Source organism: Lynx rufus, unplaced genomic scaffold (genome assembly GCF_022079265.1).
Source record: "Lynx rufus isolate CCGP_SWC_20201006 ecotype Redwood Valley unplaced genomic scaffold, mLynRuf1.p SCAF_3, whole genome shotgun sequence".
In the NCBI taxonomy this organism is placed as follows: Eukaryota; Metazoa; Chordata; class Mammalia; order Carnivora; family Felidae; genus Lynx; species Lynx rufus.
The window spans coordinates 140,826,694-140,842,232 of NW_025814845.1; positions in this window are offsets into that span (position 1 = coordinate 140,826,694).

Below are 15,539 nucleotides of genomic sequence, written 5' to 3' on the forward strand. Positions count from 1 at the left end.
CAGCAATAGTTATTCATTTGTTCCTTGACGTATACATTCGCTAACTGTTGGAGAAGATAATAAGCTTCAATCACATGCTTAGTTCTGGGCATATCACATATTATGGGGTAAAGAAGACAATTAAATAAGCTAGTGTATATAGTAAGGATGGCATGTTTTAGCAATCCAGATAATTCAATTATTCCATGTCTCAAATGATTACAAATCATTATAAATTCCCTCAAGTGAATATTACTTCAATGGGTATTGATTCCTGTGATACTAGGCAGAGTGCTTGATGTTGAGTATCTAGCAGTAGCCTTGACTTTATAGTTTGGTGGAAGAAAGCTATAGACAAAGAAACAGGAAAGTGTAAGCAAGTATGATAATTACAGGGTGCTGTGGGAACATAAGTTAGGCATGTAACCCAATTTCAGAGTCCCGGGAAAACTACAAGAGAAACTACAAGAGAAAGAAGAAATATCTAAGCTGAGATTTGGAGCACAAGTATATTTGTCCAGGTGAGCAGGGAGAAGGTGTGGTGAGAAAGAAGCATGTACTAATCAAGGAACTGAATAAACTTTAATATGTATTCTAATAAGAAGAAAAGTAGGTCTATTCTCCCTGGGTCCTAACTCATTCTGTGCTAATGTGCTTAAGGAGCCAATATGAAGTTATCAGGTCTCGGGGCTGCAATACTTAGAATTGATTGGATTGGATTTCTTAGGGCCTGAGAGTTACTTAGTTCATTGAAGGTCTATTGTTACTAGATTCTCTTCTAAGACAGATAAAGCAAACCTTGCAAGAGCCCTCTTATGGACAGTGGGTAGGCTTTGGTAAGAATAATCTTAAGTGAAATAAATTAATTCACTTGTTAGAGAGGTGTTCATAATTACATTGCACCTTTTTATGGTCTAGATGAAACAGAAGACAAAGCATGGTTCTATACTCTCCATTCACCACACCAAGGGGAAGCATCAAGAAAAATAATAGCCTTTAACATTAAAATCTCTGTGCATACATGAGTTTCTTTAAGGTAAAGTTGTCAATAGAATATTTTCTTTACAGTTTACGCTGAGACATTTTTGGGCATTTACAAATCGGTACTGTTTCAGATAACTGTGCAAAGAACCATTCCCATGACAGATTCTAAAACTTTCTCGAGTTCATACACTGCAAATAACTTCATGGAAATCAACACTCACAGTGGTCCAAAAATCTTTCCAGAGTATATTGAACATTATCTAAACTGAACTTTAATTCTTTTTGCTCTAAATTTTGTTATTCATTATTATTTAACAGTGAATAATTAATACATGTTTATTCTCAAATCACAAAGTGTTCCTGAAAATTTTCCTTGTAAGGGAGTTGGCCTCTTAAAGGGTTTGAATCAAAATACTTTGTCCTTGGGTGCCTGGGTGGCTCAGTCGGTTGAGGGTTGGACTTTAGCTCAGGTCATGATCTCACAGCTCATGAGTTTGAGCCCCACGTAGGACTCTGTGCTGACAGCTGGGAGCCTGGAGCCTGCTTTGGATTCTGTGTCTCTCTCTCTCTCTCTCTGCCCCTAACCCATTCGTATTCTGTCTCTGTCTCTCTCAAAAATAAATAAACATTAAAAAAAATCCTTCCAAAATACTTTGTCCTTTATACTTATTCAGAAATATCTTTCTGGTTTGAATTATGGTATTATTGTTAACTGATCTCAACTCTTTATGTAAGTATTTGTAAGTCAACACTGCTACAATTTAAATAGAAAACTTGTGTTCTTAATTTTTTTTTCTGTAGGGTCACAGGATATGTATTGGGATATAAAAGCTATAAACTGATTTATATATTGCAAATAGGAAATCAAATATATCAGTTATTGCTTTAAACAATTGATTTGTTACGTGAGACAAATCCACTGACATTTTAACAGTTTAATATCTAATGTTAATTTCTTATATCTTAGACATTTGGAGAATTAATAGAAATTTTATAATCTACTTTGGGGCACCGGGGTGGCTCAGTATGTTAAGCATCTGACTTCAGCTCAGGTCATGTTCTCACTGTTCTTGAATTCGAGCCCTGCATGGAGCTCTGTGCTGACAGCTCAGAGCCTGGAGGCTGCTTCAGGTTCTGTCTCCCTCTCTCTCTGCCCCTCCCCCACTCACGCTCTGTATCTCTTTCCTTGAAAAATAAATATTAAAAAAAATTAAAAAAAAGAAATTTTATAATCTACTTGAAAGTTATCACTTGAGTGATATACTATGTAATAGTATATTACATAGTAATATATAGATATATATAGATATAATATATAGATATTATATAGATTTATATAGATATAATAATAGATATTAATATACTATGTAATATTAATTTTTAAGGTGCGACATGAAATTCATTCAGAAGAAAAAAATGAATTTATGTATGATATATGACTTCTTTAAAACCAATTTAGGGACTAATTTTTCAATATAAGTTTTGTTGTTGATTTTAGACATATATATTAAATATATATGAATTCATATAAAATATGACTTGTGGAAATAGTGTACCTAAAGATAAGCCCCATGTAAAAACGGATATAATGAACTAATTTAATAATTAGGAGTAGCAAGAGAGTCTGTAAATTAATAATTATCATCATTTAGCCTGAAGAAACCTATTTTTAAGAACACTTTGAGAATTGCATGTCTCCTTATATGAGAGTTAAATTCTTATTTTAAGAGAAGGCAATAATTTTCTTGAATTGTCTATTTCTTAACAAATCTAAAGAACCATTTTTGTTATATGGGCTCTACATTTCATGCTTAAACTGGTATGTTTAACTAATTTGTTGCATTTCAATCTAGCTTTTCCAATAAAACTTCAATTTTCTTTAAAATAATCTACAACCATTAAGTTACCTTATAGGAAAAGAATTTAAGGAAGGCCACGTTAAGGTGTAACTCAATCAAATAAACTCACTTTTTTCATTTCTTTCTCTAAACACAGCAGCTCTACAATGGGGTGCTTTAATTTGAAGCACCCTTTACTTTACATAATTTACATAACCTTCTGTGGACAACCCCTGATTTGACCTGTGCTAGCCCTAAGGCAGGATTTGGCTCTAAATTTATTCTTCTCACTGGAAGCAAGTCTATCCCAAAAGAGAATCAAAGAAAAAGGTGCTGAAGTTTCTCTAGGATTGAGGGGAGAATGATTTATGTGCAAAATATGCTAAATTTAAAATTTTAAATATGCATCCGTAGACTTCTCTTTTCAAGCCTCTCTCAACTGAAAGATTTGCTTTGCTTTTCTATTCAAACTTACCCCTCAGAAGACATTTCCTCTAAAAAATCTCTCCAAGCCTTGTGTCAGGCTCTGTGCTGACAGCATGGAGTCTGGGATTTTCTCTCTCCCTCTATGTCTGCCCCTCTGCTTGTTCTCTCTCTCTCTCTCTCTCTCTCTCTCTCAATCTCTCTCTGTCTCAAAATAAATAACCAAACTTTAAAAAAATAACCAGCATTTAAAAGTAAAAGATCTCTTTGTGGTTCAGACTGATTCATTTCTCTCTGCACAAGTACACCCAGTTAACAGACCAAAAGCCATGAGTTTTACTGCCATTGTTTGTCTGTTTGTTTATTTAATTTTTTTATTTATTTTTGAGACAGAGAGACAGAGCATGAGCAGGGTAGGGGCAGAGAGAGAAGGAGACACAGAATCTGAAGCAGGCTCCAGGCTCTGAGCTGTCAGCACAGAGCCCGAAACGGGGGCTCAAACTGAGCTGAAGTCGGACGCTTAACAGACTGAGCCACCCAGGCGCCCCTGGCATTGTTTGTTTTAAAGTAGTTTAGGAATTATGTACTTTTACTTGAAAGCATATCTCTTAGGGAATCTTACTTCCCTTTGTGAAAATTTTCAAAATATTTGCCCCCAAAATGGAGAAAATGTTTGTATTATTATTATTTATTATTATTATCATAAATGGAGGGAGGGGAAAGGAGAAATTTGTTATAATTGATAATTTCCCTATATTTAAAAAGATATTTATATATTCTTCTTTATGCATTCTGTTTGTGTCTTACCATTGTATGTAGTGACATTTCTTTCAGTGTCTGTAGGAGATTTGATTTATTGTGGCTACTTGATTCTTCCATTAGACTATAAGCAAAGAATTTACTCTTCCGTCCTATTCCCAGATCATTATTAGAACAGTGTTGAAAGAATGAAAACATTTAATTAATCAAAGATCTAATATTGTGGAGGATCTGGTAGGCTGCACTGCTGAAAATGATAATTAGAAAATAATCTATTTGGTTCGTTATGTCTTCCTTTTCAAGTATTCCAGATGACAGGGTAGAGATCACAACTGAAGAGGGAAGCAGTTATGTTATGCTAACAAAGCAAACAACAACAGCAACAAAAACCTGTTGACCTCCTAGATATTTTCTGCTGCAATTTATGCATTTTTTTCAAAATACAGCTTTTTTTGCTGCTACTTTCCTTAAGCATTCTAAGACTTAGTTAAATCCCACCACTCACAAGCAAAATTTCCAGTGAGATCTATGGTAATTTTCCCTTATCTATGCCATATCCTTATTCTATCTCCTTTCTATCATTAAACAGTTATAATAATATCAAATTTATTTCTTGTTCATGCAATTTATCAACCTCAGGTATGAACCCCTTGCTGGCTGGAGCCATATTTTTATGTCTGATTATTTCATTCATAGTTCACTGTCCAAGTGTATGGAGTATGAATTGACAAAATCATTTCAAAAATAAACCACTCCCCCCAAAAAATAAAAATATGAAAAAAGTAAATAACTCCCATGATAACTTAGTATCACCTGATAATTTTTGATTAAGGTAGAAAGTTACTGTCAACAACAACAGCAAAATTTAAGCCCTTTTCTCAATCCACTATTCAGAACATAGAATATTTCACCTCTGTCTTACACAGAAAGCAGAGTTAGAGTTATTTCTATAAACTCAGACTAAAAGATATACAGTGCCCAAGGCAATATGATAGAACTGTCCCAGTTCACACATTATGGGATTCTCACATCCCAGTGGAATTATGGGCACCATGAATGTTACCACACGGTTGAATTATAGTGACAAGGCTTTAAAGAGAAAGAAAGAAGATTACAAGAAAAGATGGCAAGAGAATCTATCCCTATCAATTGAAGCAGGAACACTGCTATTTTATATGGTATTTATTTTATACCTGTAGTAACTTATCTTTGTAACTACATCTAACATATAGTTTTTATGATCATAAAAGTGTTAAAGAAGTAAAATGGTTCTCCACTAAATCGTACACAGATACACTGAGACAGATTCTCGCAGTGCATAAATGATTGCCTCTGAAATATTTTAGTGCATCCTTCATTACTCTGAGGAACTGCTCAAATTGCCAAATAATTTTAGAAGGAGCAAAACAGAGGGGCATCTGGGTGGCTCAGTCAGTTGAGCATCCGACTTTAGCTCAGGTCATGGTCTCACAATTTGTAGGTTCAAGCCCCGTGTGGGGCTCTGTGCTGACAGCTCAGAGCCTGGAACCTGCTTTGGATTCTGTGTCTCCCTCTCTCTCTCTGGCCCTTCCCCACTCACACTCTGTCTCTCAAAAATAAATGTCAAAAAAAAGCATTAAAAAAAGAGCAAAACAGAAACGTTAACAAATGTCCAAATGAACAGGAAATTTTATATAAGTAGTGGACATTTGCAGAATTATAGAACATCTTGTACAGGTACTTTCCAGCTTTTAAGGTAGGCAACTACTTTTCTGGGATTCAAAAGGGGTAAGAGGTAGTGTATGGCTGTATCATCTTGTTCAAGGCCAGGCATGGGGTCTCAAGACCCCAGCTTTGTCATTGCTATCTGAAAATCCTTAGAAATGTTTACACAAGGTGGGTAATAATTATAGCTGTCTCATTAGATTTTGTGAAAATTAAATTTTACAAGGTACATAAGGCTCTTTGCACAGAGCTAAATCCTCAGCAAATGTTAATTAATATGAGGTATGGTGGCATGGCGCAGAAGGCCTTCATCTCCTACTTTATATCTAATGTGGTCTCCTTAACAATTTGTCCCCTTGTGAATTTTGTAAGTCTATTCCTTTAAGTGTGTTTACTGTAGACTATATATATATATATACACACACACACACAATATAAATAATAAATAATATAAATAAATAAACTAATTATATGTATATTATATAACTTTATATATATATATATATATATATATATATATATATATATATATATAAATACTTGCTATCCTATCCACATGATCAGGTCAATAATACCATGAGCAGGTAAGTTAAGCAATATGATAGAAAGTTGATTAAAATTTGAACTCTTCAACCACTTCAAGTCTTAAGTTCCATAATTACTATATGTATACTTTTCCTCTTTTTACTATAAGCTTTCCCTCCTTTCTATCTTAATGCTATTAAATAGAACAGAACTAATGACTTATTTTTAAAAGCTTAGGCACAAATCTAATCCATCAGTTGGAAAGCAAACAGGACTGCTCAGTTAAACACAATAAAACATGCCACAAATAAAAAGTTTAGACTACATGTATAGCTTTACAAAGTAATTGGTTTATGTAGATGCCTGAGAGCTTTTATTGCTTTTTACATTTATAAACGGCAAAAAACCTCTAGGGAATTTTCTATCATACTTTTATCAATACTCAGGACTGTAAATGGATAGGTCCAATATATTCCTGTATCAATTAATTGAGGCAATATAATTTGTTTAGATAAAATGACACACAGAGCACAGAATTGAAAAGTGCTTTGTAAATCCCATAGAAAAATGATGATTACAATAGTTTGCAACTCACCTGGTCCTCAAACTGTTCAAGATTCTCTACTAAAATTATTATCTCTCTTAATCCTTATATAAATTCTATAATGGGGTTGCTATTATGGTATTATGAAGCGATTGAGACTCTTAAGAGTTAAAAAGTTTTCCAAAACCATACAGCAAGTGAAAGGCAACATTTATAGTTATTGATTGATTGATTGATTGATTATTTTTTAATAACTTTTAAAAAAGTTTTTATTGACTTTTATTTTTGACAGAGAGAACATGAGCAGGGGAAGCGCAGAGAGAGAGGGGGACAGACGATTTGAAACTTGTGTTGCATGGACAGCAGAGAGCCGGATGCCAGGCTTGAATTCATGAACGGTGAGATCATGACCTGAGCTGAAAGGAGACGCTTAACAGACTGAGCCACCCAGGCGCCCCGCAACACTTATATTTAAATACGTGTTTGCATAATTCCTAATTCCATGTTTCTTTTACTATGTAGGAAATTACTCACTCTGTTTCAAAAGAAAGATGGAAAGTTTTGCTTTTTCCTTGATGATTTATAGAAGATAAAGTTCCATAATTTATCCTTAATAGTATTAAGTTCCATAATTGCTAAATGTACATGTTTCTTTTTTCTGCTGTAAACTTCCCCTCAGTGCTATATGATCAGCATTATAGATAAGAATGTGAATATTACTGATTAGTATGTCATTAATTAAAATGGATCTTTGATTATCTGGATTCATCAGATCTCTTCCAACATAGTATGAGAGCCTTAGTGGTGAGTGAATTACAGGGGCTCCACCTCACCAAAGAGACAAGAATCCTTCTGCTGAAAAGCAGACATTAAATAGGGAAGGAGAATTTAAAGAAATTAACATGTGATGGGTATCAAAGAACAGGAGAAATCAGGAATTCTTGAGGCAAAATACAGATACCAGTCATGTTTTGTCTTGTTTAATACACTTTTCATAAAGGTTGTATTTAAATTTTTTTAATGTTTATTTAGAGAGAGAGAGAGAGAGTGCCAGTGGAGAATGGGCGGACAGAGGGAGACACAGAACCTGAAGCAGGCTCCAGGTTCCCAGCTGTCAGCACAGAACCCAAAGCGGGGCTTGAACCCACGAACCTGTGAGATCATTACCTATGCTGAAGTCGGTCGCTTAGCCTACTGAGCCACCCAGGTGCCCCCATGAAGGTTGTATTTAGATGGTCAAAGCAAAAGGGACATAAACTCTAGATCAGCAAAATTCCCAGGAACCTGCACTTCCCGCCCCAAAGCCAGAGTCACTTCCAGGCAAAATCCTAGGTTCAGCCATCTCTTTTGCAGATAATAAGAGGACAGTGACTCTACTCCACCACTTTGCGGCCTTAACTCGAGGACCTTTCTCTCTCCAGTATCACGGACTATAGACTAAAGTTATCTGGATTTTGTTGTCTATTTTTTTTATTACTTCCTGTTACTGCATACGTCTTCACTTCCACTGATTACTGCTGGCAATGTTGCTAAAACTGATGGGGGAAATGGTATCATAAAAAGTGAAGAATTCGACATTGAAAGTGCGGACGCCATAAACTAATGGTTTTCCCTTACTCATATTTTAATGTATTCTTTATTTTAATTTTTTATTTAAGTATAACTGAAATAAAATATTCTCTTAGTTTCATGTGTACAACACAGTAGTTTGACACTTGTATCCATTGCAATTATGATCTCCAACAGTCTAGTGACCACCTAGACTTAACAGTTAAAACAATGTACTTTTTCATTTTTATTCCAATTTTATGTATAAAAATAAAATTAATCTTCATGTGATGACCTTTTATCCTATAACCCTGATAAACTCATTTACTAGTTGTAGGAGAGATGTATGTGTGTGTGTATGTATATGTGTGTGTGTGCGTGTGTGTGTGCGTGTATGTGTTTTGTTTATTTGTAAATTTCTTGGGATTTCTACAAGGACAATTATGTTGTCTGTGGTTACCTTTCTCATGTCCAAAAGGTCTGAAGTGATATTGTCTTTATTAAGAATATTGGTAATTTGTGTCTTCTCTTTTTATCTTTCTAACTCTTGCTTGAGGTTTAACTATTTTATTGTTCTTTTTAAAGAACTTGCTACTGGTTTCTTTGATTTTCTCTATTGTTTCCCAGTTCTAAATTTTGTCAATTTCTACATTTATTTTAGTATTTCCTCTCTTCTCCTTGCTTTGAATTTATCTGGCACTTTCTAGTTTACTAAGGTGGAAATTTGTATTATTAATTGTAGACTTTTAACTTTTCTAATATAAGCATTTAATGATAAAAGCTTTATTCTAATCACCATTTTCACTGCATCCCATAGACTTGGATGTGCTGCGTTGTAATTTTTGTTCAATTTATAATATTTATTAATTTCCTTTCAGACTATTTTGACAATGGATCATTTAAAGCTGTTGTTTAATTTCTTTATTTTTGAGGGGCGCCTGTGTGGTTCTTCTGGTTGAGCACTGGACTCTTCATTTTGGCTCAGGTCATGATCCCAGGATCATGGGATCAAGCCCTTGTAGGGCTCTGCACTGAGTGTGGAGACTAAGATTCTCTGTCTCTCTCTCCCTCTGCCCCTCTCTCCCACTTATGCTCTCTAAAATAGATAGATAGATGATAGATAGATAGATAGATAGATAGATAAAATTTCCTTCTTTTTGAGATTTTCATATTATCTTTGTATTATAGGTTTCTAATTTAATTTCATTATTGTGAGAGAATACACTCTTTATGATTTAATTATGTTATGTGTGTTGAAATTTGGTTTATGAATAAGGGAATAATCCATCATGGGGAATGTTTTATGTTTACTTGAAAGAATATATATTATTCTGTTGTTAGATGGTGTGCCTTATAAATGTCTGTTAATAATGTCATTTGGATCCCGTTGATAGTATTATTCAGTTCTATATTTTTGCTGATTTTTCTCTATGCTAATTCTATCCATTTCTGAGAGGGAGGTGTTAAGGTTTCCATTTCTAATTGTGGATTCATCTAGTTTCTTCTTTCATTTTTGTCAGTCTTTGTTTCATGTATTTGGACCATTATTGTTAGTTGTATGTATGTTTAAGATTGGTATGTCTTCTCAAATATTTCACTTTTTATCATTTTGTAATGCAATGTTCCTCTTTATTCCTAGTGATTTCCCTTGCTCTGAAATCTGTTTTGTATGACATTATTATAACACTCCAGTTTACATTTCATTAGAATTTGCATAGTGTGATGGTTAATTTTATTTATCAGCTTCATTAGGCCAAGATATCTGGGCCCAGATATTTGGTTAAATAATATTCTTGCTGTGTCTGTGAGGGTGTTTTGGGATGAAATTAACCTCTGAATTAGTAGACAGCAAAACATTGCCATCCCTAATGTGAGGGGTCTCATCCAATCTTGAAAATCTAATTAGAAAAATGTCTGAGTTAGGAAGAATTCTCTCTCTCTCACTTTATTTTGATCTGGAACATGGGCCTTCTCCTATATTCAGACTGTGGCTTGGATGGGAAGGTATACATACAAGTCGGCTTTCCTGGTTCTTAGGCCTCTGAACTCAGATGGGAACTATACCATAGGCTCTCTCCTAGGTCTCCAGCTTGCTAACTGGAGATTGTGGGTCTTCTCAGCCTTCATAATTGCATGAACCAATTCCTTATAATATGTATCTATTTACTGATCAATCAGTTGATCGAACAATAGATATAATCAATCTTTCTCTCTCTCTCTCTCCAGATATATCTGTATTTGATATCTATCATCTACCTATCTATCATCTATCTATCTATCATCTATCTATCTATCTATCTATAGAGAAAGGGAGGTTTTCTGTTGGTTCTGTATCTATATCACTAGAAAGCCAAGACTGGGGCACCTGGGAGGCTCAGTCAGTTAAGTGTCTGCCTTCAACTCAGGTCATGATCTCGTGGTTCATGAGTTCGAGCCCTGCATCGGGCTCTGCTCTGACAGCTCAGAGCCTGGAGCCTGCTCAGATTCTGTGTCTCCATCTCTCTCTAACCCTCCCCACTCACTCGTGTGCTCTCTCTCTCTCTCTCTTTCTCAATCTTTCTCAAAAATAAATAAACATTAAAAAAATTTTAGAAAGCCAAGACTAATTCACATGGTATATCTTTTTTCCATCCTTTAACTTTATTATATTACCATTGAATTTCTTGTCAACAAAATAGAATTGGTTCATATTTTAAATCCTTTATAACAATCTCTTTCTTTAAACTGGTGTACTTGAGCCAGTTACATTTTATGAGTTACTGATACGTTTGGATTTAGGGCTAGCATTTTATTGCTGTTTTCTCTTTGTTTCTTTTGCTTTTTGACCAAAACTTTTCACTTTCCTGTCTTATTTTGAGTCATTTGAATGGTTTCTGGTAATCCATGTTAATGTATCTATTGTATTTTTTACCTCACCATTTTCCATAGTGACTTTTTGTCTCTGTTGGTTGTTGCTGCAACTTTTGTTACACAGTAGCTACAATATTGATTCTAGGAACTACAATACAGGTACATAATTTCACCATCTACTTAGAAGGAACATTGTACCACTTTAAATAGGATGTAGGAAACTTTCCACCCTAGAAATTCCTTTATTTATCCCTTTCTGTTTCAGTTGTCAACTGAATATTATATACCCACACTCTTATATTAAAAATGCCTTCAGACATTGTTATCTATCTATCTATCTATCTATCTATCTATCATAGATTTAAAATTCACAAGGAGAGGAAAAATCTATTATATTTAATACATTCCTTCTCACTTTTGAAGTGAATGAAAAGATAGAAAGTCTCAGCAAAGAAACAGGAGAGATAAAGACAAAAGCAAATAAATGTTAAGCAGAATATCTGCATGGTAAAAAAAAAATCAGTGGATTTGTTTACATTGAATATATTTACTTTAGAGATACTAAAAGCGTAAGATTTACAGAAAAGTAGCCAGCTGAATGTGCTGTTTTAGGAACAAGAACTCAATGGTTAACTAAGGGTATCTCAGGGAATTGGGACGATGGGGTACATAAGAAACAAGAGTTTATTTTGGGTAAGGAGACTGAATGCTCTTTAGATGTTGAGTTTGATCTATTTTGAGGAAATGACAACTTAAATGTACAGAAGATATCTGATTCTCAAGGGGTCTTCTCCAAGATGTGGTGTTTACTTTATACATTGAATTCCACCAAGTACTTTCCATCTTATTTTTAAATATTTTAGGTACCAAACAGAGGTATACAATTACTTAATCCATATACATAGCCCTCTTGATGTGAAAATTATTTGTAGGGATGCCTCAGTGGCTCAGTCGGTTAAGTGACCAACTCTTGATTTCAGCTCAGGTCATGATCTTACAGTAGTGAGATTGAGCGCCATGTTGGGCTCCTAGTGTGGAACCTGCTTAAGATTCTCTCTCCCTCTGCCCCTCCCTCACTGTGTGTGCTTTCTCTCTCTCTAAAATAAAATAAAATAAAATAAAATAAAATAAAATAAAATAAATTATTTCTAAAAAAATAAGCAACTCTACTATAGTTTCGATGTCTATCTTAAGCAATTTAATGCCTATATTAGCCATTTTTTTTAGATTTTTTTATCGTAACTATTCAACACATTCAATTTTAACAATGGAATTATTGTTTTTGTGATTTGTGAGACAGGAAATCTGTGTATATTTTTCACCCTGGGAGAGCCTCACACTCACGTCTCTATAATGAAAAGCCTTATATGGATTCTTGGGCAGTGCTTCTTTTTTTTTTTTTTTTTTTTTTAAATTTTTTTTTCAACATTTATTTATTTTTGGGACAGAGAGAGACAGAGCATGAACAGGGGAGGGGCAGAGAGAGAGGGAGACACAGAATCGGAAACAGGCTCCAGGCTCCGAGCCATCAGCCCAGAGCCCGACCCGGGGCTCGAACTCCCGGACCGCGAGATCGTGACCTGGCTGAAGTCGGACGCTTAACCGACTGCGCCACCCAGGCGCCCCTCTTGGGCAGTGCTTCTATATGCAATACCTCTGCTTATGAGTTCTGAAAGTGTGAGGAACATGTCTTCTCTGGAAAAATGATGGGTGACTTCTCCAAAGAAGAAATATTGGCTAAATTTCACCATGGTATATCAGTTCATTAAATTGTGTACATGGAGAGAAAGACAGTTTTCAGTTCAATCAAGCATCTGGATAACTTGAGGTAATTGGTAAATAAGAGATATCCAGAAGCTATTCAGGCACTTAAAGAAATCCTGTATTAAATTCTCAGTCTTGGAATGTCACCATTGCTTATTCATCTGAGGACAATTGCTTTGGTGGATGTTTATGGATTGGTGGAAAAACAATTTAATAATCAAGCAGAGTGATAATGATGTGTTTTTAGTGCATTTTAACCAAAGGAAAAAAAATGTAATATCGATGAAATGAGGGGGAGAGATGACCAGATAAGTGCAGAAAGAGAAACTGACAAAGAATAAAAGAAACGCAAGGCTTCTTTTTCGCTGAAATGTAAAGCAGAGAATAGATAACCATTTCTTACTCACCTATCCCTATAGTCACTCCTTGCTGTGGTTCAGATCTCTTTTCATGAGCTTGTAATTTCCCATCTGGTCTTTTCCAGGCACATCTCACATGTTCCAAGCCTACTCTATCAGCAGAATCTCAGTTTGCCTGTCCTTCATTTTAGGACTTGATATGTATGTCACTTTACACTAAGACTGATCATTTGATGTACATTCCCTCTTAGGACTATTTACATTTCAAATGAGAATAAAATCATGCACAAATTTTCATCTATAGGATCTACAAAGTTAGGGGCGCCTGGGAGGCTCAGTCGGTTAATGTCCAACTCTTGATTTCCGCTCAGGTCGTATTCTCACCATTCCTGAGATCTAACCCCAAGTCAGGCTCTGCACTGACAGCATGGAGCCTGCTTGGGATTCTCTCTCTCCTTCTCTCTCTGCCCTACCCCGTGCTCTCTCTAAATAAATAAACATTTTTGTTTAAAAAATCTACAAAGTTAAATAACTAAGAATAATTATAGCTGCCCTTACACAATGGAACTGGAATTCTTATACTTATGAAAGATCTTACACAAACATCTTACTTTGATGGCTCCTCTCAATACTACAGTTCATCATTGGCTCAAATAAACCTTCCTTAGAGAGTTTTCTGTCCCCATTTCCTTCTTTTAAAATTTTTTTTAACGCTTATTCATTTTCGAGAGACAGCATGAGCAGGGGAGGGGGAGAGAGGGAGACAAAGAATCCAAAGCAGGCTCCAAGCTCTGAGCTGTCAGCACAGAGCCCAACACGGGGCTCGAACTCACGAGCTGTGAGATCATGACCTGAGCCAAAGTCAGACGCTCAGCCAACTGAGCCACCCACGCGCTCCTGTCCCCATTTCCTAAAGAGGCTCCCAGTCTCTGTCATAGTATCTTTGTGCACTGTTTTCACGGCACTTTTGGTTGTCTGAAAATATTTTGTTAATCTACTCTCTAATTATTAGTTTTACCCTACTAGAATAGAAATTCTTAACACCAGAGAACATTCATTTGTGTGTGTGTGTGTGTGTGTGTGTGTGTGTACTTGACCACATGGTCAACTAGGAAAGTGACTGGCACATGGTGTTGTCTACCATAAATATTTTTGAATAAATAAACATTTCAACAGCTAAGTAATTTGGCAAAGAGCTTTGAACATATTAATATTTGTCTCAGTAACCTCATTTCTATTTGTCTTACATGAATAACCTACAATTCAGAAAAAAAACACTTTGCATGTACATATCCATTTTAATGATGTTTATGACATTGAAAATATGAAACATAAAAGGTTCAAAATAGGAAAAAGGTAACAAAGCATGATGCTTCTATTAAATGAAATATTATACAGCTATAAACTATTTTATTAACATAGAAAAAAGGGAAATATACTGGATATGTTTATTTTTTTATTACACTTAGTTTTACTTTAGTCAATGTTTTTTGTTTTCCTTTTCTACCAAAAGATTTGTTTTCATAAAGTCCTAAAGTTCTTTGTCATATATTAATCAAACATAATTTACCTCAAATGAATTTAAGGAAACATCTTATGGCCTTTACCGTGCGTGCACTGGTCATGATTAACTTGGTTGTATTTGACATGTAATCTGCTACAAAATCTTCATGAAAAAAGGACCTAACACTGATAGTGCATATCAGAAAATTCAAAGGAAATTCATGAGGCAAATATAAAGGCAACACAGCTTGTGCAATATGCTTTGAGATAGTGTTAATCACGAAAGAATTGCACTTTATGACTCTTGGGTTGGTAGAGTCACATGGACATTTCTGGCCAAAGAGTTGTAAATTGATAACATGTGGATATGAGTGGGGTGTTCACTTACTAGTGTGAGACTCTCCAGAAGTCTCTTATTTCTGACAAGGCAACAGTCAATATCCAATATCCAATATCCAAAGTGGCTATTACACTAACCCAGGACTTCAAGTTACCACGATGTCAATGACAGTTGAGCAATTTGCACTGAACCAGTGTGAGAAAAAAAGAAAAGAAAAGAAACAAAGAATACCTTCCATTAGAAGGCACTGAGATTTAGGGATTGCTTGTTACTGCAGCATAACCTGGTTTGTCCTGGTGAATACATTCACATTTTCTTCTCTCTCTGCCTCAAGACCTTGTAGCATTCCTTCTACAGTTCTGGAATGGCAACACAGTTTTAAAATGTATGTTTTTGTTTTGTTTTGTTTTGTTTACCCA